Source organism: Triturus cristatus, chromosome 3_1 (assembly GCF_964204655.1).
Source record: "Triturus cristatus chromosome 3_1, aTriCri1.1, whole genome shotgun sequence".
Taxonomy (NCBI): Eukaryota; Metazoa; Chordata; class Amphibia; order Caudata; family Salamandridae; genus Triturus; species Triturus cristatus.
This window is the reverse complement of record NC_140583.1, coordinates 530,805,263-530,821,067: the sequence shown is the minus strand read 5'-3', so window position 1 is coordinate 530,821,067 and position 15,805 is coordinate 530,805,263. Positions and strand designations below refer to the sequence as shown.

Below are 15,805 nucleotides of genomic sequence, written 5' to 3'. Positions count from 1 at the left end.
GTGCTAACGGTCACTATCTGTGTGCAGTTGTGTCTTTTTGTCCCCCCACCCTCAGGCCCTGTGTTTTTGTTTCTCATGTCTTTTGATGCCACAACCTATCTCTCTGCATGCAGCCCTTGCTCTCTTTCCTGTTTTTTACCCTAAAACAAGATACCCTTTTCCCAACCCCTTGACTCATTTCTCATTAATTTGATAGTAGGTGGTGCAAGGGCCATCTGCCACCTGCTGCTGGTGTACATGTGATCGCGCAGGAGCAAAGACACATAGGTAGGTTCTACTCTGTCTCTTGAGCACTCAGAGCCCTGGCGACCCTTGCGGGGCAGCACGTGCTGCACCTGTTCAAGTCAGGAAGCTTCACCGCGGTGTTATAGATGCTCCACCTAAATCACACCAATCTTGGACTGAGGATGGCCTCAGAATAGGGACCCCAGCAAACAGTTTTTCCTTTCTCAGTGTCTTTCTAGACACATTTAGGTGCTGCTGCTCGCATTGTTGAGGTAGATCGTGGCTTTTAGCAAGCTGTTTGTTTTTTCCAGGTGAGTTATTATTAAGCCATTAGCAATGAGTCGCTTGCATTTGCATTTGAAAGGTCGTCTCACCCACGGGGCTATTTAATCATTGATTGTCAACAAGAAAAAAAGCAGAATGTCGGGTACTAAATGTTGTATTGCATTAGACAAGTCCTCAAATGGCACTATGATATGATATCAGCAGCCATTTCTGGACTGTCAGCCAATAGCATGTTTCATTGTGGTTCCAGTAGTGTTGCTTTTAGCACTGTCATTATGGGCTCAATACCTAATATGCAAAATATTGTTGGCTAAAATGTCTACATGGCAGGAATCTACTTCTCAGCTATATCTTAAAGAACTACTGTATGCTCTCTGTAGATACAAACATACAGAAACGGCCAAACCTCTTGAGGGATTAGAATAATGTTATGTACTCACATAGGCTAATGAACTGTCGCCTATCTAGTGTGGTATGCTTCAACAGTGGGCTCCATTTCTAGTACTGGAAAGCATCATAGAGTCTACTGTTTGCTTTATTTTACAATCTCCTACTTATGGGATTACTAGTTTGGTGAGGTGATGTGCCATATGTTGACATTTGTGTTGTTGTAGGGCCAGTATTAAATCGGTGTGTGGGTTCGATAAAAATGTTTTTATAGGTGAATGCCTACCACAAGATAAAAACAGAAGGGTGAAACAAACAACTCTCTTCTCTTATCTAACAAAATGTTTTGGTGGTTGAATATTGTTTCTAAGGGCCCCTTCCGCAGGACTTTAGGTCTTAGCGTCTTACATCAAACATTGTGAAACAGCACCTGGTTCATAAGGTATGTTAAACAAGTGCACTCAATATATCCTTTGTTTTTACATAAGATATGGGGGGCAGCACTAGTGGAAAGACTCCATCTTCAAAGAATAGATACACCCTGGGCAAAACAGTGCAAGCTTCCCTCCTTCAGAGGATAGATACGGCTATAGTAGCCAATAGCAGCACAAGCTTTCCCCGTCACAGGACAAGTACAAATCAGGCAGCAGCTAGGTGAGCTTTGCTTCCTCATGGAACATGTACAGCATGGCAGTAAGGAAATATTCCACTCGCTGCAGAACAGATACAGCAGGGCAGAATCACTCACTGAACATATACATTTAAGACATGAGTGAATATTTAAGTTCTGATACTATTCTCACCTGTATTGATACAGCTTCACCTCAGCATATTGAAAGTCCTGCTGCAGTACTCAGAGACCTGCTGTTTGTCTTGATTATTTGGTTTTCGGACTATTGAGAAGTAGCCGTAACCTAATAGGTAATTGTTATTTAGAACAGCCCAGCCAGAGCCTAAGTATCTATGCTCTAGACAGGCACACAGGTGCTAACCTCTTCAAAAATGTTATAAATATGCATGCATTACACGTTGTGGAATCTCAGCCTCTGTGCTGCACCTGTCCGAAATGTTGAGGGCCTCCGAAATGTTGAGGGCCGACACTGCCTCACAGTCAGCAATGGGCGACAGCAGCTCTTGTTACTGTGCTCCCGTCCACTACTCGTATGCTGCAGAGACACCAACAAGGGGGTGAGGTGACGGTTAACTGGTACTTGGAGAAAAGAATAGATAGAACTGGAAGAAGAAATGGGACAAGTCACAGTGCAGGGAGGCAGAAAAGCTAAAATTACCACTGGCTATAAGGAGAGTCTCACTGCTCGTAGAGAGGTGATGGTATAGAAATGGGTACTGAACAAATTATAAATTGGTGGACATTCAAACCATCTGTATTATTCATGGAAGAATATGCACTATTCCACCAATCGAAAAATGTAGTCAACTGAACCCCCAATCAAAAATGGTACGGTAGGCAATACCTCCCAAGTCAGGTCTCCTCGAAACCTCCAGCACTGTCAATCCCTTTTCAGATAAGTATTAAATGGATATTATGGCAGCAGATTATCTGAAGGAGGGGCAGTTTTTTTCCAAAACAGGATCATTGAAACTGTAGGGGCCCAAGAATAGCCGGATAGAATAAATAACTTGTATGGCACAAGAATGACCACAATTTTCCCCAAAAGGTATACAGCATTTTTTTTCTAAAGTTTTCATCAGCCAGAACATGGATAATGTAATTTTCACTGGTTACCATGTATTTTTCTGCTTTGTAAAACACAGTGAACAAGACTTATTAGATTATGAACTCAGACGACACTCACAGTGCTTCATAGCTGTTATATCTCTATTTATCAAAAGAACGAGTCAAACTTATTCAAATTCTGGTTTGTAGGTGGAAATTTGACGAGGACATGAAAAAGTGGCATTATATAGAAAACCAAGAATTGGAAGGAAGAAATATGTTTCAAATAACTATATTTAATAATACTACAGCTAAAATACAAGATTCAACATACCACTTTCCTTAAGCCTGGAACTCTTTCTGCCAAGCAAATTGTTTTCATTTATAACCATGATCCTTAGAGTGAACTGTGAGTACGGATGTGTGAGCTGAAGGACTTTGCCATTTAGTTCATTCTGCTGCGGTTCACGGCCGTCCATTGCTCGGCCAAGAAACTGTTCTGTTAAAAGGCCTTTCTTGCCTGATTTTATGACTTCAATATAATGCTTTTAATTAGGAAACAAGGAAACCCTACCCACAAGGAGCCTGGGTATTATTTGTTGTAAGGAAACAATGGCTCGTGTGGATTAATACTTACTAATATAATATATGATACATGATAATAATCAAAAAAGAAAAAAGGGTTAAATATGGTGTCAGAAAGAAAAGTTCAGCCATACACATTAGAACTTCAGTAGAAAATGTTTCTTTTTATATTTACAATGAAAAGGTTTATGAGAAGTAGACACAAATTCACAATACAAAATAACAATATTCGTACAAATTTCAAAGAGTGTCCCAGTGAAAAATTAACCTAAGCAAAAGAAAGTGACATAAAGTGCAACATACAAAAAGGTTTCAATTTTTCATTACAAAGGCAATCATAAAAAATGATAAATCCAATTATCAACACTTAGTCATTATAAGTGTCAAAAGAATGATTCGCCTTTCACGTCAACGGCGTTTCGACCCTATGACAAATAGAGGGTCTCGTCAGGACAGTCTAATATAGGGACACCTAAGAAAAAATAATAAAGAAAAAATCTTGTCAGAATAAAATGCTCTTTTTTCTCTCTAAAAAAAGAGAGGTTTAGAGGAGCATTAATATCAAGTCTCTCTACCTGGTCGTCGTAGATGATATGTAACGTATTTATATGCAGTGTCACCGTGCTCAATGTGAAATAAAATACTCACAAGGGCCCAGCCGGGTACTATGTGAGAACAAAAAAACTGTTAGTGCCAAATTATATATTATAAGAATACACGGTAGTCGAGAAGCTGAAACTTTCTACTTACCCCTGTGAGAAGAGACTCACGAAGAGGCAGTTGCCCAATAGTTGAAAATCTTGTGTTGATTGAACTTAGCGTGAAAGTCTATTGGCAGAGAATAACGAACGGGAACCACATATGCGAGCTGCTTAATAGCTGTCACTTACTTTCAAGGAGTTCTGTCAGCTGTAACAAAGTATAGAAGGGGGAACACGGTGAGCTCCTTATATTAAAGGTTCACCCAGTATCTGCAGAAAATACCCGATAGGGAAAGACAGAACCGTCCCTACCTCTCTCGAATGCTTCCGGGTGTACGAATCTCCCGTATTGCGCTGGAGCAGGAGAACAAAGTTCAATCTGCTTGGTACGGTCACAGTGATTGGAGGGGGGACTACAATATTTAAACGTGATTTGCTAGTGAACGGCCAATCAGAAATCCACATTTACAATGAAGCAGCGGAAGAAAAAGTATCACGTTGCTAAGTAACCAATGCATTTTGTTAGAATACGTTTCGAGTACAAACGTCTGTGGGACATTGTTAATAAAGTTTTTGGCACCACGGTGATTGAGGAACAGAATTTAAACCAAAATAGGGCAACAAAAAAATATATAAAAAAATATAATATCACGTTTACAATAACGAAGGTCTCGTATTGTTAAACTTAATATAGCTCATACTGGTATAAGCGGATGGAATATCTGTAAGTAGTTAAAAAGCTGAAGTGAATATTTAGTTTTTGTTCAGACGCACGTAGACAACAGCATTTTGTTTAAAGAGCCCATCGTCAATTCTCCATTAGATTGTGTGAAAACAATACCCTACTATACACTGTACACAATTTTCAATTGAGGTTGACACTTAATTCATAAACGATGTTTGATACATTTATTGTAAACGTGATATTATATTTTTTTATATATTTTTTTGTTGCCCTATTTTGGTTTAAATTCTGTTCCTCAATCACCGTGGTGCCAAAAACTTTATTAACAATGTCCCACAGACGTTTGTACTCGGAACGTATTCTAACAAAATGCATTGGTTACTTAGCAACGTGATACTTTTTCTTCCGCTGCTTCATTGTAAATGTGGATTTCTGATTGGCCGTTCACTAGCAAATCACGCTTAAATATTGCAGTCCCCCCTCCAATCACTGTGACCGTACCAAGCAGATTGAACTTTGTTCTCCTGCTCCAGCGCAATACGGGAGATTCGTACACCCGGAAGCATTCAAGAGAGGTAGGGACGGTTCTGTCTTTCCTTATCGGGTATTTTCTGCAGATACTGGGTGAACCTTTAATATAAGGAGCTCACCGTGTTCCCCCTTCTATACTTTGTTACAGCTGACAGAACTCCTTGAAAGTAAGCGACAGCTATTAAGCAGCTCGCATATGTGGTTCCTGTTCGTTATTCTCTGCCAATAGACTTTCACGCTAAGTTCAATCAACACAAGATTTTCAACTATTGGGCAACTGCCTCTTCGTGAGTCTCTTCTCACAGGGGTAAGTAGAAAGTTTCAGCATCTCGACTACCTTGTATTCTTATAATATATAATTTGGCACTAACAGTTTTTTTGTTCTCACATAGTACCCGGCTGGGCCCTTGTGAGTATTTTATTTCACATTGAGCACGGTGACACTGCATATAAATACGTTACATATCATCTACGACGACCAGGTAGAGAGACTTGATATTAATGCTCCTCTAAACCTCTCTTTTTTTAGAGAGAAAAAAGAGCATTTTATTCTGACAAGATTTTTTCTTTATTATTTTTTCTTAGGTGTCCCTATATTAGACTGTCCTGACGAGACCCTCTATTTGTCATAGGGTCGAAACGCCGTTGACGTGAAAGGCGAATCATTCTTTTGACACTTATAATGACTAAGTGTTGATAATTGGATTTATCATTTTTTATGATTGCCTTTGTAATGAAAAATTGAAACCTTTTTGTATGTTGCACTTTATGTCACTTTCTTTTGCTTAGGTTAATTTTTCACTGGGACACTCTTTGAAATTTGTACGAATATTGTTATTTTGTATTGTGAATTTGTGTCTACGTCTCATAAACCTTTTCATTGTAAATATAAAAAGAAAAATTTTCTACTGAAGTTCTAATGTGTATGGCTGAACTTTTCTTTCTGGCACCATATTTAACCCTTTTTTCTTTTTTTGATTATTATCATGTATTATATATTATATTAGTAAGTATTAATCCACACGAGCCATTGTTTCCTTACAACATTCAATATAATGCTGGCAGCGTGTGGATTTGTAAGTTTAACCCAGCTTGGTGTGAACACTTTTGTTATGTAGGCATGTAGGAAAAATATGAAGGCACTGTTGAGGTGGCAATGTTGAACCAAATCTATAGTTATATGGTATAGTCACCCTGTTGTGCCTTGGTGTAGGACGAAGAACAAGTAAGCAATGTTGGATGAGCAGTGGTTTGGCATTTTGGAACGGTGTTGGGACATGGGACTTGTATTGTGTGCTGTGGTCTACTGTTGGAGTGTGTTGGGTATTGTTGGGAGCATTGAGTAGCTGACCCTGTGGCGTATCTGAGCAGGATATCATGCACATGGAATGTTCTGGTATGTTCTTTTACAAGATGAGTTAGGCATTTTTTGAGGCTGGGGAGGCTGGCGAGCATGCCCACATGGTTGAGGGAGGTGGCTCACATTGAAAGCTCTCTAGCACGTCATTTGGTGCAGACTGATGAGACAAGTCGAGCTCAGGATCTGGATGATAATGACTCTTTTTTAGTTCAACTCTTATATCAGTTTTATGCAGAAATTGTGTGTGGTTGCTGTTTTCTTTGTGCAGGTAGGGAACACTCATCAGTCCTTAATGTTGAAATAACCCCGTACCATTTGGACTGTTCGATGGGTTAGTGCAACTGCAGCAGAAATAACTGTGCGCCCTCAAGGTCAATTGTTCATCCTTCAAAGGTCAACTAATAGCCATTCCTGTTATTTACAGAGCAAATAATTCAAAACTGGCAAAGGGTGTCAGTGAAAATTCTAGCTACTGTGATGAAATGCATGAATTACCGATATGCATGTTTTATTTAACGGATGGTCATGCCCTGTTGGAGCAACACTTCAGCTGAGGCATTCATCACCTGCACGTGAGGCGCCCATGTTATTATCGCCTACTTAACAGCTATTGTGTCTGTTCGGCAATGAACAGTATCCACTTCTCACCCTATTAACGAGGAACAAAGGCTGTGCACGAAATGGAAAACATTGCGCAATGTTGCCTTTTGTCTGATCCCAGTCTCCGTACCCGGGTCATTTCGTTCCGTAACGGAGACAGTTTGAACTCTGGAGAGCCGCTCAGGTTGGAAATCCAATCCCCGGGGCCAGTGACAGGGCATGGCATCACTCACTGTCAGCCCATGGGCCGTGGATGGGTGCGTGCGCGCCCGTGTGCGAGTGCACAGGCCTGGACTCCTGCTCCTGCAGACAGGCATGGCTAAAGGCTGCTCGGGAAATCCTGAGCAGACCCGTACTCCTCGCGCCCTCGTGGTCACAGCTGGGCCTATCTTAACATGCCGGCAGGGGCAAGCAAGTTCGCATAACAAGAGGTCATCTAGCTGCGGGGATGTAACCTCTTGAGCTCAGGTCAAAGTTCTGCATGAATAACACAATGAAGGTAACTGTGTGTCTTTTCCCGTTGCAGTGGGCAGTGTTATTAGAGTATTAGCGGCCTGCAGCGGGTGAAATGTAATAAAACATAAGCACACTGTAAAACTTCGGGCGCGGAGTATTTATTCTAGGAAACAGCGCTCAGCCAAAAGTCACGCAGGTTAAACGCTTCCCTCCATTTGATAGGCTTCATAAGAGGCGCGTGTTTCAGTAATGACATCTCCAGAGACTGAGTGACGCTGAAGTCACGAAAGACAACTTACACCGCTGCCATTCGGAAAAAACAGAAACTCCGCTCGCCGCCGCAGCTAGTACTGAGAGCGCAGCAGTGAGTGAGTGCGCGCGACGCCATCTCACTTTCACCCGGTGATCGGATGTCCCCTCAGAGGCTGGCACCAGCATCAGATCCCCTTTCAATGTCACTCCGAGACACGCAGTCCAGCCGCGGGTCTCGCCTTTCCCCTAAAGCTCTGATGCCTCCGGGCCTCGGTTCCGAGACGTCACCTGCAGCTGCACAGGCCAGCAGGCTCTTCTTGTTTCATACACTGATTTCCCACAAGGGGACGCATTCTCCACTCAGCCCCTTTCCGCACGCCCCAAAGGAACCCCCTGCCTAGGTGGAATCAGACCTTGGACAATATATGTTCGAACTTACCTGATATATTCCTGAATTCTGCACAAGGACACAAAAGAGACACTCGACTGACACCCAGTGCCACGGTCACTTCTGGGTAACAACCTTGTTACTTGGCGTGGCCTTCACTCACACCACCCTTGTGGACTCTGCCCCTTCCTGCAGCACTTCATTTTGTTTTGTGACAGAGAGAAGGTGTCCCACTAGCTCTGTAGTCTGTCCCTCCAGTAACTGGGTTAGCCTGCCTCTCTCAAATCCAGGCTTCGGAGACCCCCACCCTTGGCCAGCCACATCGAAGTCAACCCTCTCACTTCCCAAATAAAGGCTTACACCCCACCTTGCCTTAATCCATAAAGGGCCGACTCCTGAGGCGCCACACCTTTCACACCCCTCGTAGCTCGCTCACTCGAGCCCCTCACTCCCTCTCTGTAATATTGAACCACAGGTGCTTATACAGTACATCCACATCAACAGGGCCAATGAAAACCAGTGACGTTATGCCCCAGTACGCGAGACTTCCTTGAAATAGAAGTTACGTACAAAGGCCGTATCTGTCTAAAATTCAAGCCTGTGGGCCATATTTTCAAAATGGGCACGCAACGCAGTGCAGCGCAGCCCCAATAGAGGCTGCACTGCATTGCGCGACAGGGAGGGAGCAGGTGAACTTCATATCTACAGAGATATGGCTCCCTCCTCCCCTTTCCCTAGCACAGACATTGATTTCAGCTGGCGAGCTCCAGGCACACACCTTAGCGCGCATGCCTGAGTCTAGCATAGGTTTTGTACAGGAAAGGTGCCCTTCCGGTACAAAATACTGTGCCTAGACAAGTTCAAACACTTTTCCCACTTTGTATGTGTGCTGCACACTGCTGCATAGTCCAGCACGGATGCAAAGTAGAAAAAGAAAGGAGAAATGAAAACATTTCATTGCAGATATTCAAAGATGTCACACAGCACAGCAGCCAAAAATGTTGCACTGCGTTGTGTGGCAGGGAGGGAGCAGGAGAGTACCATATCTACAGAGATATTGCTCTCTCCCCTCTCCCTAGCGCAGGAGCTGATTTCAGCTGCTGTGCTCCAGGCACACCCCTTAAGGCCATAGCGCTATGGCACGTGCCCATGGGATTTGTACAGGAATACTATGCCTAGACAAGTTCAAACACTTTACCCACTTTGTATGTGTGCTGCACAGTGCAGCGTGCATGCAAAGTAGGAAAAGAAAGGAGAAATAAAACCATTTCTCCTCTTAATGCCTCCTTTCAGATGGCATTAACTTTTGGTGCTAAACCCTGTCTACAATTGTTGGAGGATAGGGTTTTGCGTCAAAAGGCATGGATGGTTGCAAGGCGCCACCCATGTACCACCCATGTAATGCCTTCTTGGTGCTAAGTAACGCAAAGCAATGCTTCTCGGTGCTTTGCTTCACTTGTAGGGTACTTTCCCAATCAAAACAAGTTTTGCGCTGGAAAGTAAAGTGGTAAAAAAACATTTTGTGCTGATTGGCATTACTTTTGTAACACTACCCAGCGCAAAATGTTTGAGAATCTACCTCTATGTGTCCAAGATTGCAAAACAATGTAAATATGCCATATTAAACAATCGCACCTGTGCCTACGAGCATCTGTTTAACACACATGCCCCTAGATCTGATCTATACGGGAGACTCCAGATTTTTTTAGCCGAAAAGGACACTATTTTAGCTGTCTCCCGCCTGAAATTTCATCTGTTTCAATAGAAGTCAAGAAATACATTCTCCCTATTTTTGTTTCAAAATCTTCCACTTCTCTGTTCTAAATTGTTGGCATGTGTGCTTTGAAGAGGGTCAGAAAGGCTAAAGCCAGGCTACACGGGTTCGTTGCTGATGAGTTAAATAAATAACTTTCCATCTTTGTGCTGGCGTTCACAGGTTTCCGTAAGGTCGAATCCAGTATTTTCTCGTTAATTCCGATTTTGTCCAGTAGGGGGGAGCCTGCACCAAGGTGTGCTCCTCTGGAGCAGGCATTTGACATCTGTGCCCTGTTTAGGCAAGCGTTGGAGCCTCCTTTGAAGTGACCACTGTTGAGGGAATGTTAAAGCTGGAAGAACTATGTCGAAGGCACTGGGGGCGGGGCGAGCAGTACTACTCAGCAGCACTTCCATTGCCCCGACCAGCAGCACGGACAGACTGCACGTTTATTTATTGCATATAAAATGATTCGACGTGTCTAAGGACCCTGCTATGTCACCGCCCTATTGCCTAGGTTACATGAATTACAAACAGAAGTAAAACCAGGATCTGACAGAATAAACTGTTTTTACGCAGTGCATTTACAGATCAAATGCCACATGTTCTCAACAAATCTACAAATCAATAAGAATTAGTGCCTGGCACGTCATGAAGAGATACAACTTCAAAGAAAGCAAACAATGACAGCGGATTATGTTTTGCAAAACAGAGTAAATGAAAGTTGAACAATTCCCACAGATAACACTTGTTTGCATATAAAGAGAATTTCTCCAGCCTCATTGCCCAACAAAGCCTTGGAGGCTTCACTGAGCCGTGAAGAGATGCCCTCGAAGTCCGAGGAATGTGGCAGTGAAATGCTGACGTGAGGTGACAAATGACGGATGTCAGCTTTGTCCCATGCCGAGAGCTCTCGCTTTTAAAGTATTAGCCGCCAAGCCCTGGTTTCTGGTAAGAAATGATAACGGCCGCCTGCAGGTGAGTATGACATTTCACAGTCTGTAAAAATGCATATACCAAGTGATTCTGTAACCTTTAATTTTTTTAGACAAGTACACTCAAACTCCAAATTGCAGTCTGGCAGAGTTCTTTAAAGAGTGACAATCCGCCTAGCTCTGAATGCACGTAACCGCGGTACTTTTTTTTTCATTGCTCTCTCAATACCACGAATTTAGCAATATTTAGAAGCAAAGGGTGCATTTAAATTTCTCTGTTTTTGAAGATGAATATATAAGGTACTCTAAATGGAAGTCAATGTCAGTTATATTTAAATAAATCAGCACTGCATTCTAAATACAAGTACAGTGGCAACACTTTTAAAATAAACTTCGAAACAAGTACACGCAAGTCATTTCGCAGCTTCTCAAAAGTCAACACACAGTGCGGTGTAAATGTATCTCGTTTCCTGATTAACCAAAGGGGATGTAGTTCTAACTCACCTATACGGGTATTTTACCTTTACACTTGTTTCTCTTCTGGAAGTTAAAAAAAAGTAAACCTGTGCTCTGGTCTTACTTACCTCTGTGGATGTCTGTCACCCTCTTCCCTGACTGCCTCGAGGAGCTCACGTCACGCAGCGTGCAGTGCCCCTCCTGAACAGCACCCCGAGCGCGCGAGGCCACAGCTCTGTAGTAAAATGCGCTCCAAACTCCTGTCCTAATTACTCTGCATGGACCACCAGAGGAAGCTGTGGGCGTGGCAGCAGACAAAGCCCAACTTCTGCCGCCCCACTCTCTTAAAGGGACACGATCCCTCGTCTGCCGTTTCTGATGGGGTGGTCTTTGCCTCATATCCATTGAACAGGAAGATAGCATAGCAGGCATGCTGAGCAGAATCTTGCCAATCTATGGTGGAAACGAAATGGGCTGCATTTATTTAGTGCTTATTTTTTTTTAGATAGCTTGTGTTGCGTCTGTGAGGACATGCTATGTAGGATGTCACCTCTTAGAAAGATCTCACACTTCACATGCAAATATACACACATAAAATGCCTGAAACGGAAAAAAAAGTAGTGCAGGTACCCTATACCACAGCACCTGGATGCTTTGGAGAAGTAGCGGTACTATGCAATTGGAAGTGTTTCCTCTGCCGAGAAGTGCAGGTACTCTCCCTTTCAAAATAAAGAAGTCCAGTACCAGCCCATAAAAGCACTGCACACATATAAGCAACAATTACATCACCAGGTCACACGAATGGGTGGTACTTCGGCTCCTTGGGAGAAGTATGAGGCGCTACAGAAATGTTATTAACAATACATGGATGCTTGCGCCAAAGTTATTCACCAATACTCTATTTGTGTCGGTCCTTCTATCACCGGCGCCCTACACTTTAATGGTAACAAGCTAGATCAGACCCAATGTGCAGCTGCAGCGTAGATGAGGCTTGAGCCCTATCTTGGCAGCTGCTGTGGCCCAGGATTGTCCCCAGGTATGCACACCCACTCTATCCGTGCTGATGACGTTGACGGGTCCCAGAATTTGGTAAGCAGAGTGGTACTTGGGGTTTGTCTGGCGACAGGAAGCAAAACATTGACACAGCTTGGAGGTGACTATGCCCATCATTCTGAGATGTTCTGTGGTTCCAGACCATGTCCAGTGCCTGCCTGTAAAGAGAGCCATCGCGCTTCCCACCAAGCCAAAGAATAAAGTCTGCCATGTAGCGAAAAAGAGGGGAGTATGGAATACTGAAAAAACTTCCCAAGAAACTACTCGATGCACTGCCAGGGCTCTGGGGGTGAACATGCCCATAACAAGAGACAGGAGTGTCAATTGTGACCTTTGGACGCAGTGGGTCCCTGTCAGGGTTGATGCCACACCTCCTGTGTCACAGGTGCTCCCCTACCTTCAGTATTGCTGGCAGGAAGGGCCAATGTACTGCCCCACAGTGTACAAGTAGAGAGGAACGCCTGAGAATTAGCCCTCTTCACCCTCCGCTTTACACAAAAACTACTTGTGTGGACTAGAGCACATACTACTCCTGGGCAGAGAATGAAGCCATGTGATCCTGGTACCAAAAGAGACGAGGGCTAGCCAAGCTGACAAGAAGCTGCTGTATACCTCCACACTACACAATGAGTCCAAGGATTGAAGCAGGCCACAGCAGCGACTAGTCCAACCCTCACCAGTAGTGGGAACGAAGCATTACGTATTGGCTGTTTCCCTGCACTCGCTTCACTGTCGTGCCAGAGGTTCCAGTGACAGGAACTGCATCAGCTGCCACACTACCATCTACATCACCTGAGGTGCCACCGCTGACACCTTGGTGAAGCAGGGCACCAGGCATCCTCCAACACCATGCTTCCCAGCAATGAGAAGGCTTTACCAGCCCATGCCAGACTGCAGATACATCCTAGGTATAAAGCAACCAACAAAAAATAAATAAGTGCCACGATACAAGGGACCGGAGTGCTACACTCCAGCCCACTTTGCCCCTGGGAGCAGGCACATCAAGTGCTACAGGCTCCCCACAACCCAACAAGGACTGGCTCCTGAACACCAGGCGTTCCACAACTGTGCCCTTTGCCAGAGGGATGTAGGTCTTTCTCAGGCCTGAGTCTGAAAGGAATGGACAGTAAATTGATGAAGGGGCTTAAGTACTACAGCCCAGTCATGTCTCAACCTGCTCACAAAGGTTAAAGAGCATGCAGTCAAGCAGGCCTCAGTGTTTCTCTGAATGTGCCTGCTGCTCCTGAGTGCAACCCCTTGCTGCCGCCTGTATGCTCATGGCCCGGAAGCTCAGAATGTCCCTTGTGAAGGAGAGTTTAAGGCCAAAGCCCCAATGACCGTTGAACAACCATGGAGAAGCTTGAGGGCTGACGCTTGTCGCCAGAGTGCCCCCTCATCACTGCTCAGACTTTACCGCACAGAGGCTATGTTGTCCTATACAAGAATAGGGTACCACACCAACCTCAGTAGGAAGGAAATGGAGTGACCTGCCAGTCCTGACATGCTCAGTGTACAAGCCTGCACAAGAGAAGAGAACCGGAAATGCCCTATCGCTCAGCATTGAAACCCCAAGTATAAAGAGCCCGCCCACGGATCAGGTTTGGTCACACCTGGACATGATGTCCCCTGTGCCAGGCCAGTGAGGACCCCTAGTGGATGATGCATATGCTAACAACTGGGGTGCCGTTCGTGGAAGGAGTTGGACATTGATTTTATTGATGAGCTTTTAAACGGAGGGGTCTATCCAAGGCAGAGCAGCGGAGGAGTCGCCTGAAATCCTTGCTGGAGGCTGTTACCTGAGGAAGTGAGTGTAAAGCGGGACTGCGAGGACCAGCAGCCCCGTGCCTGAACACAGCTGTGTCCTCTTCCCGTACTCCCGCCCTCCCGCCCTGACGCTATAACACTCCTCACGGCCCCCGCTTCGCGGGCGCCGTTCGTGGAAGGAGTTGGACATTGATTTTATTGATGAGCTTTTAAACGGAGGGGTCTATCCAAGGCAGAGCAGCGGAGGAGTCGCCTGAAATCCTTGCTGGAGGCTGTTACCTGAGGAAGTGAGTGTAAAGCGGGACTGCGAGGACCAGCAGCCCCGTGCCTGAACACAGCTGTGTCCTCTTCCCGTACTCCCGCCCTCCCGCCCTGACGCTATAACACTCCTCACGGCCCCCGCTTCGCGGGTGCCGTTCGTGGAAGGAGTTGGACATTGATTTTATTGATGAGCTTTTAAACGGAGGGGTCTATCCAAGGCAGAGCAGCGGAGGAGTCGCCTGAAATCCTTGCTGGAGGCTGTTACCTGAGGAAGTGAGTGTAAAGCGGGACTGCGAGGACCAGCAGCCCCGTGCCTGAACACAGCTGTGTCCTCTTCCCGTACTCCCGCCCTCCCGCCCTGACGCTATAACACTCCTCACGGCCCCCGCTTCGCGGGTGCCGTTCGTGGAAGGAGTTGGACATTGATTTTACTGATGAGCTTTTAAACGGAGGGGTCTATCCAAGGCAGAGCAGCGGAGGAGTCGCCTGAAATCCTTGCTGGAGGCTGTTACCTGAGGAAGTGAGTGTAAAGCGGGACTGCGAGGACCAGCAGCCTCGTGCCTGAACACAGCTGTGTCCTCTTCCCGTACTCCCGCCCTCCCGCCCTGACGCTATAACACCCCTCACGGCTCCCGCCTCGCGGGACGCGCGCGGGCGCGCGCCGGGCGAAGCCCGGGCCAAGGGCGGGCCCGTCCGAGAACGCCAGAGAACGGAACGGGACCCCTCTCTAACACCTGCTGCTTGTAACTTTGGGAGCCTGGTAAGTGCATGCCTATATCAGCTCCTTTGTAACTTAGAGAGATTTTTGTTTTAAAACGTGGTGACCGGATGACAAAAATGGATAAAACGCAGAAAAGGGATGGTCCTATCTTGCAATCGTCTGGGGGTGCCCTAATGGGAACATTGGACAATTTCTTGGTGAGAGTGCAGACAGTCCTTGCTAAGGATATCGAACTAACGGAGAAAAGACTTTCATTAGACATTCTCTGCGACAAGAGGTCTTCTTTGGGGAGTATGGTCAATTCAAAATCACCTCCCTGTGGTCAGCCCGTAAGGTTGGATTCTTCGAGCCCAGTATCGCCCGTGTTGGAAGAACAAACCAACGAGCCAATGATATGCCTTACGTCTTTCATTGAAATACCGGACGATAATGTTGATAATGCTAATATGGGTAATGGGGTCTCCATTTCAGAACCTTTGCTAGGTGTAAAAACTCGCTCAACCAGCAACCTAAATGCGGCTTCCGGCAAGCAACAACCAGCCACCACCCTGAAAAAAAACTGTAGGGGTAACCAAAAGAAAGCCGCTGGGAAGATCATTAATACCAAGGCTGGTCAATCCCTAGCCCCAGCTTCACCGAAGGCTTTTGCCGCACACCCCAAACCCCAAACAACTGATGTAAGGTCACATCCATCACCATTGTTGGGGATGGCGGATGTGGAAGTAACTG

The 15,805-nt window shown here is 45.3% G+C and overlaps 1 protein-coding gene across 2 annotated transcripts in view; it reads right to left on the bottom strand.

Moving 5' to 3' along the window:
* Nucleotides 1–11,550, bottom strand: part of HAPLN3 (hyaluronan and proteoglycan link protein 3) — an 87,441-nt gene extending 75,891 nt beyond the window's left edge. For both annotated transcript variants that reach the window (XM_085644460.1, XM_085644461.1), the window contains exon 1: nucleotides 11,406–11,550. The gene's annotated coding sequence lies outside the window, so the exon portion shown is untranslated. The remainder of the gene's footprint in view (nucleotides 1–11,405) is intronic.
* Nucleotides 11,551–15,805: the final 4,255 nt, after the last annotated feature.